Source organism: Medicago sativa, chromosome 8, assembly GCF_051527215.1.
Source record: "Medicago sativa cultivar Bolivia chromosome 8, Bolivia_mono, whole genome shotgun sequence".
NCBI classification, from domain to species: Eukaryota; Viridiplantae; Streptophyta; class Magnoliopsida; order Fabales; family Fabaceae; genus Medicago; species Medicago sativa.
Window position 1 is genome coordinate 5,314,068 of NC_140756.1, and position 5,357 is coordinate 5,319,424.

At 31.6% G+C, this 5,357-nt stretch overlaps 1 long non-coding RNA gene across 1 annotated transcript; it reads left to right on the forward strand.

Annotated features, from left to right (window-relative positions):
• The first annotated feature begins 1,008 nt into the window (after nt 1-1,008).
• On the forward strand, nt 1,009-3,776 carry LOC146896372 (uncharacterized). The gene is made up of 3 exons (XR_015021959.1): nt 1,009-1,513; nt 3,115-3,250; nt 3,365-3,776. It is a non-coding gene; the product is annotated as an uncharacterized LOC146896372 (long non-coding RNA).
• The last annotated feature ends 1,581 nt before the right edge of the window (nt 3,777-5,357 follow it).

Below are 5,357 nucleotides of genomic sequence, written 5' to 3' on the forward strand. Positions count from 1 at the left end.
ATAAAAAAGTTTTTGTAGATATCCTTATTTATTAATTTTGTTACATCTGCAGCAACTTACCTAATTTTTTCCCGCTCATTTGCTTTATTAGGTTTGCAATTATTTAACCTAACAAATTTCATCTAAAAAAATGCATTGCACACCAATTTCATTCCTATCCTCTTGCCTTTTTTTTGAAGAAATATTTTCTACCATATCAATGATCTTACGGGTTAAAGATTATTTATTGATCTCTATTATAGTCGAGAAAACCCGTGCGACGCACGGGTCAAAAGTCTAGTAGATTGTACATTTGATAGGAGGGTAAATTGAATAATAAAAGGATAAAATAAGGGTCACCTGTAATTGTACTCACCCTTGATTTATTACGTATGGTTAAATATATTTTTGATTATTATAAATATTTCAATTTTTTGTTTTAGTCTTCTTAATATTTTTATCTACCTTTTGGTACCTTAATAATTTTACATCGTCACTTCTGATCATTATTTTTAAGTCAACTCATGTGTACCATTCATAATTTTTGATTTTTTTTTTCCGTAGTCATGTTTAGTATATTATATAATTCTGTCTTGCAAAAGTTTAATATTTGTTTTAACAATGAATGAGTTAAATATGAATTCATATGTTTTTGACACTTAAACATTCATATTTTAATTCATGAGGTTAGACGAATCTACTTTTTTAGAAAGATATTCTTATAATATTTTAAATATTCATGTAAATAAGTTGTAAATGAATACTACGATAAAAATAGAAATTATTTTTTTCCCAAAAGGTAAAATTAAGAAAGTACTATTATCACTACAAGAAAAGATGCAATTAGCCAGGGAACTATGCCAGGAGCAAGAACTCCTGGCAAATTTACCAGGAGCAATGCCAGGGATGCCTCCTGGGAAAATGACTTTAGAAAAGGTGGGACCCGATTCTCATAAACCAGGGGTTTGACCCTCACAAATTACAATAACCCCTGGCAAAGTGTAAAGTGGGAAAATTGAAATTTAAATGGAGACAAGAGCACATGGAATTGGCAGGAAGTGGGCATTTGTTATTATTATTATAAGTGAGTGAAGAAACACAACCAAAGCCATTGCCTGTTTTTCTCTCTCTCTTTCTTTCACTGTCTGTACGCGTCTTCTTCTTTCCCTCCTCAACCACCACCGTTAAAACTTCCAGCCGCCATAACTCCACCGTCCGACCTCATATGGCTGTGCCACCACCACCATTGCAACCCTCTCTTCTTCGTCGTCAGAAACCACCCATTTATTCATAGATTGGTGAGATTTGAAAAAGTCACAACCACCACCTCTCTCTTGCATTCCGGCCACCACAAGACACCATTTGAAAAACTAAACCGACCAGATTCTTTCCCATGAGATCCACAGCAAAACCCCTAAAGTTTTTGTATGATTGGAGAACTTTCACCGGCGACCACCGCACCGGAGTTCACCTTAGCCGCATCGGAAATCTTCTCCATCTAGCCGGAGCTTGTAACTTTCACGTTCTTCCCTTGGTGAGCTTCTTTCTTCTACTTATCATTTAAAAATTGATTTTTTTTCCATTTGAATTTAAAACCTAAACTTATCCTTATTTAATCTGAAAATGGCATTTATTTTGTGACATGATGCGATTATTTCATGTTTAATATCTTGTTTTGGAATTCTATTACAAATTGCTTGCTTTCCTTTTGGTAGTGATTTTAAGGTTCTAAAGTGATGAAAGGTTATTTGTAATATAAGATGGTGTATGATTTATTTAATCAAGAATTTTAGTGTTGAGGTGGTGACTACGTGGTAATTTTGATACCTTTGATGGTGCTGCTGATGGCTTTATTGATAAGGATGAATTTTTATATGATTAGGAGGAGTTTTGGATTAGTTGAAAACTATGTTAGATATGGAATTTGAAAGAGAACTAGGATTCTAACTTAGTAACTTGTAATGAAACTTTGATGATGACAGTTGAGTTATTTTATAGTTGTTTAGTGGAGCATATCTATGAATTAGAGAGGGTCAATTATTTAATAACCGAGTAGTGTTAGCATGAAGTTACTTTGATAAGAATACCTAGCTGTTGAATGCAAGTAAGCTTGTTAATGGACGACTATATGTATATAATAAATTTGATTTTTAGTTTTAGTTTATAAAAAATTAACATAAGCTAAAGATTAATTAGGAGTACTAGTATCCTAAATTGAAGTAGATTGAAATGTAGTAATGATGTGATCAATTAAATCTATTATGGTTTGTCTATGTTGGTTCTAATTAAATTATGCTATGAAGGATATAAGTTGTTTTTGGTGTTTGTTGGAGTTTAGTTAGAATTTAAGGCTTTGATTTGTGTAAGCTTGGGTTTATTTGAAAAGTTGTGGAATCCTAGCGTCGTTTTTATTCTGAGTTGGTAACCATTGAAGTGATTCATATGCTGAGCGACATCGTTATGTTTTTATGTTTCTATATGTGTTTGATGTTTCTATATCTTGTTAGTATATACTCTATCAGTCACAGTTTGTTGTTGTCATGCTTTGCTTCCACATAGTTGTTTGAAATGTAAAGTTTATTCTCTGTTCATCTGTGTTGTCAATTGCGGATCATGAGTCGCGAAAAACTGTGGTTTGTTCAATTCTGCTATGTGTCATTACGTTGTAGATGTAATTGGTGCTATCCATATTGAAATTGTGAGTGTGCAACCAAACTCTGGTGGAAAAAGAATGGCCGTATCTGTCAACCTTAAGGACTTGAATTAAGATTCTCATTTCTCTCACTTTTGAAAGTGATTTTCAACTTGATATATATTTTAGTTTTAAGAATGTTAGATACGAATTTGAACCAAGACTCATATATGAATGTATCCATGTTTTTAAATATAAAGTATTGCTCTGCATGTATAATAATGCTATAGATACATGTCCTGTTTTATTTTAGTTTCTACTTTGTGAGCATATTGGTATGGCAATACACATATTGATTACTCTGAACTAAGATAAGACTCTGATGTATGAATGTGTCCATTGTTGTAAGACTATGTCCATTATTATTTTTTACTTTAATTAGTATATCAATATCAATTGTAAGACTGTGAATGATTCTTTTGGTTGTTCCCGTATTTGTACAGGCGAATTCAATTTGTATGTGATGTTATTAGCCTTATATGCTTCATACAAAAGAAACCAGGTGCCTGAGTAGAACCACTGATGAGCGATACACTCTGCTCAATCCGTTTGTTGGTTTGAATGGCATAATATTTATTGGTACGTTCAAGTTGACATGGCAGATTTCAAATTGAAACATTATAATGTTTAGTTATATCTGTTAATATAAACACACATGTGTCTCAAACTGTTGATATTTTTGAATGTTTGCAGGTGAATTGGGAACTAAGTGAGCAGATTTTGATATCATTATCATTACAAGACACATCAGTCAATATATGGCCGTCAATATATGTATTGGAAGTCTATTTCATGACATTGTAAGTGCATTATGATATGCTTGAATATTGACTGTGTATGTTCAATATTACCAAGTGCTTGAGACTTATTGACAGTGAACTCCATTTATCACAAAATCACATTAAACCAATTGTATTGTTTGGCAAGTAATTTGTGGGTATTTTATATCTCTGAGTTATGTTTTTACGCACGGGTAAACAAACTAGTTGTTGAGAATGTATATGTTTCTTATCAACTTTAGATGATTATATGAGAGCAGGGGAATAGTGACCAATTAGTTGAATACTAATTTATGCTAAGATTAGTGTCTGTTTATGTGCTACCAGTGCTGAATTTTTTCTTTGATTTTAATGGATATGCTGATAAGATATATGACATAATCATGTTTTATTGTTAGAGTGTTATTTAGTATCTTTCAAATGAACTTCTTTATCATTATGGGCTCATTATGTGTGCTATTACTTTAATTGCCAATAATTTTTATTATTAAAACAATTTTAAAAAAATGCAATTTAAAAACGTTTATTTTAAATATTTTAATAATTAAATTGAATTAATTTTCGAAAAAGATTTAAATTCTTTTTAAAAATTAATTTAATTATTAAATTTTAATATTTTGATTTTTATAACAAATAAAAAACCTTTTTTTTTTATAAAAGTCGTACACAATTTGCCAGGGGCTAACCCCTGGCAAAGTGCCTGACATGTTTCTGAAAAGGACTGACGTGACGCTGACACGGTCTGCAAAGCCAGAATGCGTCAGAAAAGTCTGTGTTCTATCTGACACAATTTGCCAAGGGTTGTGTCAGGGCCTATGCCAGGAGCGCATTTTGCCAGGAGCTAAACCCCTGGCAGGACAATTTGCGATGAGCAGATTTGCTGGTGATTCTGCTCCTGGCAAACGTCCATTTGCCAAGGCTTTTTGCATTTTGACAGGGATTCTGCCCCTGGAAAAATGCAATATTTCTTGTAGTGTATTTTTAATAAAGTTAGCATTAATATAATTTTTTTGAAAGGATATATAATTTTTTGAACTATCGTTTAGTGGACCATATGACATAACTCCAAGTTTAGTCTAGTAGTAAAAAAATAGACCCTCGAGTTTGAGCAAAACTAATGCTTTTAGAGTGAGGTTACACCATCCCGTCACCTTAAATTTGTCCTTATAAAAAAGAAAGTGAACCAATTTAGAGAGGGAAGAAGTAATTTCTCATTCTTATTTTATAAGATATTTTAACTAAAAATTATGTCTCAATTTATATATCATTTTTCAGTATCATCAATAGTTAATTATCTTTTCATGTTATATACTACTTTATGATTAAAATCTTCTTTCCAATTCTAAAAGAGTAAATGATAAATTAAAAAAAAATAGTTATTTGTACAACTATTGTGTGACAAGTCTCTCTCTCTCTCTCTCTCTCTCTCTCTCTCTCTCTCTCTCTCTCTCTCTGTTGGAACATGTGTGGAAATTGAGTAAAAAGACTATAAACACAAATTCCCATGTTGGGTAGAAATGGTGTTGTGTGAATTGAAAAAAGTGGAAGTCCCACATCGGATGGAACACACACATTAGTAGTGTTTATATAGTGGGGGTGTACCTCTAATTAATGGGGTACATAAGCACTAGAGAGAAAAAAAATATATATTGATATATATTTTATTATTTGGAAATGATAAATTAAATAATTAATTTAGTCATTATTAGAAAGTGCTTTCTTAGTCCCCAAGTTTTGCTAAAATATTTTTGTACTAAATATAATATATTTTGGTACTCAATTGAGATATTTTTGTACTAGATCTAATATGTGAATTACTTAATGACAAAGTAATGTATTACTTGTTCCCAAAGTTTCTCACTTATTAGTTGTGAATTTTTTCTATAAATAGAGAGCTCACACAGTAC